The sequence below is a fragment of the Chiloscyllium plagiosum genome, unplaced genomic scaffold (genome assembly GCF_037043375.1).
Source record: "Chiloscyllium plagiosum isolate Xiang-an unplaced genomic scaffold, Cpla_swu_hap1 HiC_scaffold_21, whole genome shotgun sequence".
Taxonomy (NCBI): domain Eukaryota; kingdom Metazoa; phylum Chordata; class Chondrichthyes; order Orectolobiformes; family Hemiscylliidae; genus Chiloscyllium; species Chiloscyllium plagiosum.
In genome coordinates this window covers 46377112-46390287 of record NW_028270159.1, presented here as the reverse complement: position 1 = coordinate 46390287, position 13176 = coordinate 46377112, and the positions used below count along the sequence as shown (strand labels likewise).

The following is a 13176-nucleotide window of genomic DNA, read 5'->3' as shown; positions in this document are numbered from 1 at the left end:
ACACCCTGTCCTTTGACTCCTTGTGCTCCTCTGCACCATCAGATTTCAAAATGTGCTTCACTGCAGGCTTCCTCTAGATATATTCCCACTCGACCTGTTGCATTTTTGACTGGTGCAGTCTCAATGGGCAGAATGGCCTTTTCTGTACTGTAGACCTCTGTGATTTTATGACCCCAGGAACAGGTTGGATTTGAACCCAGGCTTCCTGGCTCAGAGGTAGGGACGAGCCACTGATCTACAAGAGCCACTGCAGCTTTCCTCGATCAATTTCCAGAAAACACTTTACCTGACAGTTTAAAATTCATTGAATGGATGTTATTGGCTAGGCCAGCATTTATTGTCTTTCTCTAGTTGCCCTTGAGCAAATGGTGCTGAGCTGTCTTCTTGAACCACTGCCATTTGGGAAGGAATTCCAGGATGTCGACCCAAGAAAACTGAAAGATCAGCATTATATTTCCAAGTCAGAATGGAGAGAGGCTTGAAGGGGAACTAGCTGGCGGTAGTATTCCTATGTAACTGCTGCCTTTGTCTGTCTAGATGGTAGTGGTTGTGGATTTGTAAGGTACTGTCTAAGGAGTCTTGGTGAATTGCTGCAGTGTATCTTGTAAGTGGTGCACACAGCTATTAATGAGCATCAGTGGTGGAGGGAGTGAAATTTGAAGCTGGTGGATTGTGTGCTGAACAAGTTGGCTACTTTAGAAACAAATTACTACAGATGCTGGAATCTGTCCTGAAAACAAGTGCTGGAGGTCACGGTGGGTCAGGCAGCATCCATGGAGAGACAGCAGACTAAGGTTTTGAATCTAGATGACTCTTCATCAGCTCTGATGTACTCATCTCTACTCAAAAGGTCGACTACTTTAGTATGGATGGTGTTAAACGTCTTGAGCGTTGTTGGAGCTATACTCACCCAGGCAAGTGGCAAATATTCCATCACACTCCTGGCTTGTGCTTGTAGTTCATTGACAAGTGGGGAATTGGGGTATGAGTTAATCACATCAGAATTCCTAGCCTTTATCCTGCTCTTCTAGCTACAGTTTTTATACCGTTCTATATCCGATCAATGGTAATCCCTGGACTCATTGATAGTAGGGGATTCATTGATAGTAATGCCATTGAACGTTCCTTTAAAAAGCCCTTACAAAATCACCTCTTTGACTGTAAATTAGATTCTCATCTTTAATATTTTGATCTCTTGCTCAGTGTCTCACTCTCCCCTCAACTTGGTGAAACATTTTTGGATTTTTCCCAATGTGAGGTAAATGCCAATGTTTAAGCCATCCGTTCAAATAAGGAGTTGCAGTTGGATGCAATTTGATTTGGATTGGAAGATTCTGAATGTTGAACCTGTTACATTCAGTGATTGCAGAAAGGGAAAAAAATTACATTTAGAAAGCATTGTGTCATACTTGTCCTTACCCAGTATCTTTGAGGAAATACATCCCAAGGCAATTCTCTGGAGGATGTTATCATTCAATATTGAGTCAAAGGCTCGATCAAAGAAGTAGGTTTTAATAAACCAAGTAAAGGTGTCAAGTGGAGTGCCAAGGCTTATGGAAGGGATTCCAGAGATTAGTGAGTAGGCTGCAGAAGAGAAGACCTTTCGGGAAATGACTTAGGAATGTGCAGAATGTCTGAATTACAGGAACTCAGAAATCCTGAAGGATTGTACAGATAACAAGGTAAGAGGAAGCTAAGGCTCTGGATGAATTCACAACAAATTCTCATGATGCTTCACAAGGACAGAATTTCTCCTTTTGAAGTGTATTCACTGTTGTGTGTCAGCAAACTGCACAACTAACAAACAACTCAATGTTGTTAGTTAAGGGGCGAATGTTAAGCAGGACATTGGCATCTCCTCGTGATTCTTCAATTCAATGCAACAGAAAAAGATAGCTTATGACGAATGTCATAATATAGTAGGGAATCACACTGAATATATCAAGTGTTGAGAATAGAAGACGGCAATGGACATTCGATGGGAACGAATAAGTGGGCAGGACCATTGAGTCTTTTATAGCTAAATAAAACAGATAGTTGAATAAAGGTTGGGACTGTTAAAAACTGAACTGCAAATCATTTTGTGTTGACAAAAGGCATTGTAATGTACAAAATGAGGTTTTTGCATCTGCCTTCATTCAAAGACGAAACTGCAGATACAGGAGCAACTTGAAGGGCTGGTAAATGGAGAAAGGTCAGGAAGGGACGCATCCTTGGTTGCTGAGGGAAGCAAGGATGGAAAAGGCAGAGACGCTAGACACAAGGCTGGTGCCTGAAGACTGATGAGTGTTATATTTAGTAAAGGGGAGAGGTTAAAGCAGTTGACGACAGTCAGTCAGCTTAATATCAGTAGTGAAGATATTTCTAGACATCTTTATCCAAGAAAACATGCATTTTAAACTGTAGACATGCATTAATTAATAACAGGGAGCCGGCAACCACATGGGATTAAGGTGGATTTCACCAGTTTCATCATTCCCCTCCCCCACCCCCAACCAACATTATTGCAGTCCCAAGCCTCCAACTTGGCACTGCCCTCTTGACCTGACCATCACCTTTCTCATCTATCTGCTCCACCCTCCTCTCTGACCTATCACCTTCTACTCCTCTTTCATCTACCTATCGCATTCTCAGCTACCCCCACCCCACCAACCCCACACCCCTCTCATTTATCTCTCAGACCCCCAGCTCACAAGCATCATTCCTGAAATGTCGATTCTTCTCCTCAGATGCTGCCTGACCTGTTGTGCTTTTTCAGCGCCACACTCTTGACATTAATTAATAACAGCCAATGTAGATTAGATTAGATTAGATTAGATTAGATTAGATTACATTACATTACATTACAGTGTGGAAACAGGCCCTTCGGCCCAACAAGTCCACACCGCCCCGCCGAAGCACAACCCACCCATACCCCTACATTTACCCCTTACCTAACACTACGGGCAATTTAGCATGGCCAATTCACCTGCCCCTGCACATCTTTGGACTGTGGGAGGAAACCGGAGCACCCGGAGGAAACCCACGCAGACACGGGGAGAACGTGCAAACTCCACACAGTCAGTCGCCTGAGGCGGGAATTGAACCCGGGTCTCAGGCGCTGTGAGGCAGCAGGGCTAACCACTGTGCCACCGTGCCGCCCACCGAGCTTAGATCATGGCAAATCATGTTTGACAAACATGATTGTGTAGTTGAAAGAAATATAAGGTCAGCTAATGGAGGCTTTGCAGTTGTTGTTTTGTCTATGGATTTTCAGACAATGTTGGAAAAGTGCCACATATTAGATTTGAAATTTAAGGCCACAGCCTTTTTTTTTATTCATTCATGGGATCAAGGAGGTGGGGGGGGGCATGAGTTCATTGGCTGGGCCAGCATTTATTGTCCATTCTTAGTCACCTTTGGGAAGGTGATGATGAGTTACCTTTCTGAACTGCTGCAGTCCATGTGTTGTAGGCAAAACCAGAATGTTGTTAGGGAGGAGCTCTGATATTTTGACCCAGCGACACTGAAGGAACGATGGTGAGGATTTGGAGGGGAAGGTGGTGTTCCCATGTATCTGCTGCTTTGATCTTCTAGATCGTAATGGTCGTGTATCTGGAAGATCCTGGAGCTTTGGTGAATTTCTGCAGTGTATCTTGTGGATGGTACACACTGCTACTATTGAGTGTCGGTTGTGAAGAGAGTGGATGTTTGTACATATAGTGCCAATCAAGTGGGCCAGTTTGTTCTGGATGGTATCAAGCATCTTGAGTGTTGCTGGAGCTGCACTCAGAATTGATGGAGGAAGGGTCCATTCAGCTCACTGTGCCTGAAAAGGTTCTAATGGGTTGTGCCAATCTCCTGTCTTTTCCCAATATCACTATCCAGAAGCCTATCCAATGTCCTCTTGAATGATTCAATTGAGCCTGCCTCCATCACATTTCCAGGCATGGATTCTTGCTGTGTGGAAAAGATTTACTTCTATCATCCTTGCTCCATTTTCGCTTTGATTCTGCCCTGTCCTTATTTTTACTTTTTCACACTTCCAGGCAAGTGGGGAGTATTCCATCACACGCTTGACTTGTGCATTGTAAATGGTATTAGCCAAAGGGAGGTAAAGTTAAATTTAGTCAAGATAAAATAAATAATAAAGAAAAAAGAAGGAAAATAAAATTAATGTAAGTTACTTAAGTTAAATTTATACTTATTCTAAAGGTAACATATCATTTCTAAGTTACAGAATTTCTAAGTAGAGTGTACTTTGTGTGGTATGTATGAAATGGTGGACATGCCATGCTCTCCAGACAAGCACATTGTGCCAAGCCAATTCTCAGGGTTTTGAAACTTGAGGAGCAGCTGTGGTCATTGCTGTATATCTGTGAGGCAGAAGCTTACATGGATGGTAGGTGTAGGAAATGGAGAGGAGAAAGGGACTGGGTGACTAGCAGGCAGTCTAAGAAAACAAGGCAGGTGGTGCAGCAGTCTCTTGAGTTTATCGCGTTTGGCAATCAGTATTCACGTTTGGAAACTAGTGACGGCAATGGTTCCTCAGGAGGTACAGCCAGAGGCATGCCTAAGAAACCAAGGGCATCTCAGTGTAGAGGATTGGAGAAAGAAGAGTGGAAGAGTTATAGTGAGGAAATCAGACAGGTGTTTCTGTGACAATGAATATGATTCCAGGATAGTGTATTAGCATTATGATGCCAGAGTCAAGGATGTAGTGAAGCAACTGCAGAACATTGTACTGTGTAAGGGGAATCAACTAGAAGAGTCACACCGGCATTAACTACATAGGTAAGAAAAGGATGAGGATGAGGTTCAGTGAGTTAGGAAATTAAAAAACAGGACCTCGTGAGCAGTAATCACAGGATTACTCTCAGTGCCATAAACTAGTGGGCATAAGGTTAGGAGAACAATGTGTAGAACCAGTGCAGGAGGGAGGGCATTGGATTTCTGAGGCACTGGAACCAGTTCCGTGGCAGATGAATAGGTTGCATCTTAATAGGAGTAGGACTGATGCTCTTACAGTGAAATGATCAAGTGCTCTTAGGGTGGATTTAAACTAGCTTGTCAATGCAATGAGAATTTGAGGGGTGTCCCAACTTTGAAGAAAGTTAATCTGGTAACCGGGAGTGGAAACGCTGCAAAGGAGATATAAAGCAGAGCATCAATTATGCCTTAAATATGAAATGATATGGAAAAGACAAAGTTAACAGCCTGAATGTGTACAGCATTTACAACAAGGTAGATGATCTAAACAAGGTAAGTGGTTATAATCTAATTGCTATGATTGAAACATGGCTGCATGGTGGCCAAGACTAAGAGCTGAATATTTAGGAATATCTGACATTTAGGAAGTCAGACAAGAAGAGAAAGGAGATGCAGTTATGTTCTTGAGAAAGGATAGGATCAGTACAGTAGTAAGAGAGGATATTAGATCAGAAGAACAATGTATGGAATCTGTTTGGGTAGAGCTGAGAAATAGCTAGGGCCAGGTGACATTGGCTGGAATTATTTAAAGGCCACCAAATAGTAGGGGCATGGTATCAATCAGGAGTTGAGAGAAGCTTGTCATAATTACAATACAATTATCATGGGTGACTTAATCTGTACATCGACCAGATAAAGCAATTGAGGTGTAAAGTGTGGTGGATGAGGTTATGGAATGTCTTAGGATAGTTTTCTCGAGCACCAGATTGAAGACCCAACTAAAAGACAGACAATTTTAAAACTAGTAATGTATAATAAAAGGGGCTGTTTAAAATAGTTAAATGACCGCAATCTAATAGAGTCATAAAGATGTACAGAATCCTTTGATCCAACTCATCTATGCTGACCAGATATCCTATTCTAGTCCCATTTGGCAGCATTTGCCTATATCTCTCTAAACCCTTCCCCTTTGTATACCCATCTAGATGCCTTTTAAATGTTGTAATTGTACCAGCCTCCACCATTTCCTCTGGCAGCTCGTTCCCTACACGCACCACCCTCTGTATGAAAAGGTCGCCCTTTAGGTCCCTTTTAAATTTTTCTTCCCTCATCTTAAACCTACGCCCTCTAGTTTTGAACTCCCCTACCCTGGGTAAAAGACACTGACTATTTAATCTATCATGATTTTATAAACCTCTATAAGGTCACCCCTCAGCCTCTGATGCTCCAGGGAGATTAGCCCCAGCCTATTCAACCTCTCCTTGTAGCTCAAACCCTCCAACCCAGGCAACATCCTTGTGAATTTTTTCTGAACTTGATAGAATTTTACATGATGTTTGAAAGTGAGACAGTTCAATCTGAAGCAGAGGGTGTTAAATTTGAATAAGGAAATTATGAAAGCATGAGGTACAAGTTGGCTGAGATGGATAAGGAAGATACATTAAAAGCTATGATTGTAAATGGGCAATAGACGGTCTTTAAGGAGCTATTACATGATTTACATCAACTATACATAACTTTAAAGTGCAAAAACTCATCATAGGTCAGTCAACTGGGGCTAACACAAGAAGTTAAGAATTGTATGTGATTAAAGGGAAAGTGGCCTGAAATAATTATAAATTTGAGAACTGGAAAGTTTTTAGAATACAACAAAGGAGGACCAAAAGATTTACAAAGAAAGTGAGAGCAGAATATGAATACAATCTAGCCACAAATGTAAAACAGGCTGTAAAACCTTTGTTAGATACATAAAAGGGAAGTGTTTGACTGTAACAAATTTGGATCCATTACAGACACATTCAGACAAATCAATATTGGGGAATAGAGAAATGGCTAACTGATTACTTTGCACCTATTTCTACTGAGGAAGATTCATGAAATTTCTCGGAAATAGAGATCCAAAAGTCTAGGAATAATCAAAGGGAATTAATATTAGTAAGAAGGTTGTACTGCAGAAATTAATGGTACTGATAGTTAATAATTCCCTGGGACTATATCCCAGAATGTTGAAGAAGGTGGCTGTAGAGATAGTCAATGCATTTGTGATTGTCTTCCAAAGTTCCTTTGATTCTGGAATGATTCCTACTGTTAGGAACGTAGCAAATGTCACCCATTCTACTTAAGGAAAGAATAAGGGGAAAAACTCTTGGAAAAAATTTTTAAAAAGGATAAAAACAGACAGGTAGACCTGTTAGTTTTATATCAATAGTAAGAAAAATACTATAATCTATTATAAAAGAAGTGATGAATAGATACCTTGACGATATGATCTGATTAAGCATAGTCAATATGGATTTGCGAATGGGAAATTCTGTTTGATAAATTTGTAAGGTTTTCTTCAGATTGTAACGGCAAAATTGATAAAGGGAAGTCACTAGATATTTGAATTTTCAGAAGGCTTTTGATCGGTTTCCCGCAGGAGATTGTTTAGCAAAATTAAAGCACATGGTACACGAGGTAATGGACTGTCATGGATTAAGGATTGACTAGCATGCAGAATAAAAGAGAGGAGGAATAAATGGGTCTTTCTCACATTGGCAGGCTCTGACTAAGGGTGTACTGCAAGGATCAGTGCTTGTGTCGTAGCTGTTCACTGATCAATGATTTGGAGCTGGAACCAAATTAGATGGATTAAGATTTACAGCTGATGCAAAGCTAAGCAAGAAAGTGTATTGCGAGGAAAATGTAAAATGTTTACAGGAGGATTTGGACAGGTTTAGTGAGTAGGCAAAAACACGGCAGACAAAAAATATTGTGGAAAAGGGTGAGGTTGTCCACTTCGGTAGAAAGAACAAATGTACAGCGTATTTCCTAAATGGTAAGAAGTTGTAAAGGTTTGACATAAAAAGGGATTTGGGTGTCTTAATCAGTCACTGAAGGCTAATATGCAAATGCAGCAAACTATGAGGATGGTTAATGGAATGTTAACTTTTGTTGCAAGAGGATTTGAGTACAGAAGTAGTGAGGTCTTGCTTCAAATCTCTAGGGGCTTGGTCTGACCACATCTAAAGTACTTTGTGCCGTTTCGGTCTCCTTACCCTCAGGAAAGTTATTGTCATTGATAGAGTTCACCAGACCTGTATCGAGGATGACAGGATTATCCTATGAAGAGACAATGGGTAAATTGGACCAATATTCTCTGGAGTTTCAAAGAGTGCGAAGTGATCTCATTGAAACCTACAAATACTTAGAGATAGACAGTGCAGATGCAGGTAAGATGTTTTCCCTAGTAGGAGAGTTTAGAACAGAGGGCACAGTTTAAAAATAAGGGAGGTATAATTTAGGACTGAAATGAGAACAAGTTTTTTTATTATTTAGAAAATGGTATATCTTTGGAATTCTCTCCCTCAGAGGGCTGGGGAAGTTCAGTCTTTGAATGTGTTTAAAGGAGAGGTTAATACATTTTTGATTGTCAGTAGTATAAAAGTATGGAAATAGTATGGGTAAAAGGCAACAAACATGTTTGATCAGCTATGATCTTGTTGAATGGCAGAGTAGTCCTGACCAGCTGAATGATCTACTCCTGTTCCTATATTCCTAAGAGAGTTTCCACTGACAACTAGATCAGAACCAGAGACGGTGTGAGGAGAATTTAATTTATGCATGAGTTGTTCTGAACTGGAATGTACAGTCTGAAGGGATGCTAGAAACACATTCAGCAATGGCTTCCAAATGGAGTTAGATTCGTGAACATCAAAAAACAATTGCAGCGGCTATGGCTTTGAGCAAGGGAGTGGAACTGATTGGATAGTTCTTCCACAGCTGGCATAGCCATGATGTGTCAAATGGCTTCCATATGTGCTCATGTGGAGACTTGCAGCATTGGTGGTAATCTCGAAGCAAGCAAGCCACAATCCTTGTTTATTTGATCTACCCGTCTGCTGCTGAGTGCCTGCAGGTTTTTCCATTTCTGCTGCTGTGTGATGTATTATCCATCATTGATCAGCAACACTTGATAAACCTGACTGACAAAGCAGCCTACTTTTGAGAAGATCATAAATGTGATCAATAAGTCTGAGTTGTTAAGGTTAAAGACGTGACTCCTTTTCTAAATCTACATTTTATATTTGTTTTCTTTGAATTACCCAAAGGAAAGGCAATTGTAATAGTCAATTTAGTCTTGTCCAGATCACCCTGAAGATAAAATGATTTTCTTTGCTGCAAGCAACAGGCACATGACATTTGTCCAATTGTGAAGATAATTGGGACGAAGAGATAAACACATTTTACCAGTAATGTACTTTTAACTTTTAACACCTCAGGTGATGGTATTATTACGGGATATAAAAGGATCTCATCAGCCACTTAATCTACAAGCAGATTATCAACTACCTGATTGACACGCTCTCCCTTGTCCACCACCTTTTATTCCTCTTCCTTTGTTTGACTGCTTTTTGTGTTTGTCCACTGAGAATTCAGCAATTCTATTATGTTTCAGTCTGTCTCTTTATTTCTGCTTTCTTTGATGTTTCTGACTCTCTCACAAACTCTCTCTTCTGCCTCCTGAGGGTGATCTCTCTCTGTTGATTTCCTTAGCTGCTGCATTTCTTTCTACCTTGATCTTCGTATGATATTCTGTCTGTGTCGATTTCTTATCACCATGTCTGTGTCGTTCTGATTTTTACCTGACTCTCCATGACTTTATTTCTCTCTGTCTTTTGATTCTTTCTTTCTCTCTCTTTTTCTCTCTCTAAGATATCTATATATAGATATATCTATATCTATATGTATGTATTATCTAGATTATAACATATAGTATATGTATCTATTATGTAGAGATATATATAAAACATCTCTTTTTCTCTCTCTCTCTCATATATGTGTGTATATATATATATATATAAAAATCTCACTTATCCTGTGTCTGCCTGTCTATTTCTGTCTTGTTTTAAAATTTCTTGATGGGGTGTCACAGAATCACTCGACCAGTATTGATTTTCCATCCCCAGTTGCCCTGGAAAAAATGGTGATGAGATGTCTTCTTGAAATGCTGTCATCCACTTGCTGTAGGTAGACCACCAGTGAAATTTGGGAGGGAGATCCCAAACATGCTAAAGGAATGCTGATATATTTCTGAGTCATGATAGTAAGTGGCTTAGAGAGCAACTTGCAGGTGGTGGTGTTCCCATGAATAAATCACTCTAGTTCAACTAGGTGGTAAGTGACATGGGTTTGAAAGATGTTGTCAAAGGAACCTTGATGAATTTATGCAGTGCATCTTGTAGCTAGTACACACTGGTGTTACTGAGTGTTGGTGGACTGAGCATCAGTGGTGGAGGGAGTGGATATTTATGGAGATAGTACCATTCAAGCAGGCAGCTTTGTCCTGGATAGTGTCAAGCTTCTTGAGTTGGAATTGCACTTCTCCAGGCCATATTGGGAGTATTCCATCACGCTGTTGATTTGTGCCTTGTTGGACAGGCTCTGGGAAGTCAGAAAGTGAATCGGTCACTGCAGAATTCCTAGCCTCTGACTTGCTCTTGAATTTATGTTGTTAATCTAGATCTGTTTATGGTCAGTGATAATTCCCAGGATGTTGTTAGCAGAGGATTCAAAGATATAATGCCATTAAATGTCAAGAGGCACTGTTTACATTCTCTCTTGTTGGGGATGGTCATTACCTGGTATTTATGTCATTTCAATATCACTCACCATTTGTCAGCCTACAACTTCACAGACTATTGTTTCTATGTCTGTCTTTGGCTATCATTCTCTCCCCACTGTCTTTTTGCATATCTCTGACTTGACATCTCTCTCTCTGCATGACCCTGCAACCTGCTTGTCTTTCTGCCTGTCTCTCGATTGAGCCCTCTGTGATTGTTCTGCTATCTCCTACGTGTCTTCCTACATATCTCTAAATGCCTTTGTCTCAGTCTGTTTCTTCCTCACTGTCTTTTCCCTCTCTGCCTACGCTGCTGTGTCTCCTTTCATCTCTGTTTATTCCTTACTCACTGCATCTTTCATTCTATCTGGAACAGGAATAGATCATTCAACCCACAAAGCCTCTTCTGATATTCTGTTATCTGTATCTTAACTGCACTTCGATTCTGTAACCTTTGTTACCCATTTCCTGTAAAAATTTATTCGTCTTCATTTTGTATTCATTGAATTCAGTCTTTGCGGGATAGGAGCTTATGAATTTCCACTGGCCCTTTGCCATGAACTGCATCCTGAGATAGAGTCATACCGCATGGAAAACGACCCATGGTCCAACCAGTCCGTGCCGACCATAATCCCAGAATAAACTATTCCCACCTGCTAATGTATTCATGTACTTATCTAAATGTGTTTTAAATATTGTAAGTGTACCCACATCCACCACACTGATGGAAGCATCTGGATGTAGAGGACGCAGGTTAAGATGATTATCAAAAGAGGCTACAGCAACAGGAGGGGAATCTGCAAGGGTTTAGGATGTAGAATGGCCTGCCTGAGGCTGATTCACTTGGAATAATGTTGAATGATTATCTGAAGAGGCAATATATGGAAGGATTACAGAGAAAATACAAGGAAGTGAGACTAAGTGATTAAGTTTTGCAAAGGGCCAGTTTAGGACCAAATTTGCATTTTCTGATTTAAAAATGTCATTTGAATACAGTGCTGGTAGATTAGGAATTCTGTCCATCTCTCTCTTTCATTAAGAAAGTTGCCTCTCGCCCTGTCCTTCTCTAAGTATCTCTCTCTGACAGTTCAGTCCATACTTTTCTTCAAGCATGTTTTCACTGCCTCCTTGGTCTCTGTCTTCCTCTCTCTTTTAAGAGTTTGGTCATCTCCCTTCCCATATCTTTCTCTCTGGATCTGTCCTCTTTTCCGTCTTCCTGTGTTTTTGAGATTATCTCTTTTTTTTCTGGATCTGCAACTTCCACAAATGCCACCCATCATCCTCATTTATATAGTTACTGAACGAAGTCTCTGCAAAGATTGCATCTGATCAGTAGGTCCAGTGTACAAAATAATGCTGAGGAGAGGAGTCAGTATTAGCAACCAGCTATCTCTTTAATTGAGGCGACTAGCTTGCATTGTAACATACTTTCAATTATGGAAGCACATCTAATAACAGACAGACACAGTATAAAGTCAACTGGGAGAAAGCGAGGACTGCAGATGCTGGAGACCAGTGACGAGAGTGTGGTGCTGGAAAAGCACAGCAGATCAGGCAGCATCCGAGGAGCAGGAGTATAAACATTTCAGGCTAGAGCCCTACATCAGGTTCCTGATGAAGGGTTCTTGCCCAAAATGTTGATTCTCCAGCTCCTTTGATGCTGCCTGACCTGCTGTGCTTTTCCAGCACCACACTCGAGACACAGTATGGAGCCTATTCAACTGATCCACACCTACAGAATCCAAAACATAATGACTACCATTAGATGTTCTTGCACTAGTAAGCAGCACCTTGATGAATAATCCTGACTACATTCAGTCTCCTGTTCCTTGGATGCTGCCCGACCTGCTGCGCTTTTCCAGCAACACATTTTCAGCTACATTCAGTTATAGCTGTGCTAACGCCTGATTTAAAGTAACGAGTACAGCTTATAATGTGATTCACTTAAACTCACTGGAGGTGATGTGCATTCACACACTGTCACATTCTCCGCATATACAAGCGAATTGTGTTCAAACCTTGTATCTTTTTTGAAGTACCTGGGAGCTTGGGGAGCCCTGTTGCTTTCTCCAAGGCAATGCCTCGGCCAATCAGACTCAACTGGCTAAGCATTCAACACCTTTTTCTTCTGGAGGGTAAATTGTTGTGATCATTTGAAATGTAGCATTCTTGCATTTGTTGTGATGAGTACACAACAAACAGCTGAATCTCCCTTTTCATCAAGATTTCGGGCTTGTGCTGCAATTCAGGGCAGTAATCGATAGGATAAATAGATAGTCTTTTCCCTGGGCTGGGGAGCCCAGAACTACAGGGCATAAGTTTAAGGTGAGAGGGGAAAGATATAAAAGAGACCTCAGGGGCAACCTTTTCACGCAGAGGGTGGTACAGGTATGGAATGAGCTGCCAGAGGAAGTGATGGATTCTGATACAATTCCAGCATTTAAAAGGCATCTGGATGGGCGTTTGAATAGAAAGGATTTAGAGGAATATGGGCCAAATACTGGCAAATGGGACTAGTTTAGGTTAGGATAGCTGGTCGGCATGAACAAGTTGGACTGAAGGGTCTGTTTATGTGCTGTACTTCTCTATGACCTTCCACCAAGAGGTGAACACTCTGTGTCATTAATGGGGATCTTGTCTGTGAAGGAAACACTTCTGTGGGCCTG

At 41.0% G+C, this 13176-nt stretch overlaps 1 protein-coding gene across 1 annotated transcript in view; it reads left to right on the top strand.

Annotated features, from left to right (window-relative positions):
- LOC122564742 (NMDA receptor synaptonuclear signaling and neuronal migration factor) overlaps window positions 1–13176 on the top strand; it is a 110783-nt gene that overhangs the window by 86503 nt on the left and 11104 nt on the right. The gene's annotated exons all lie outside the window — the stretch shown is intronic.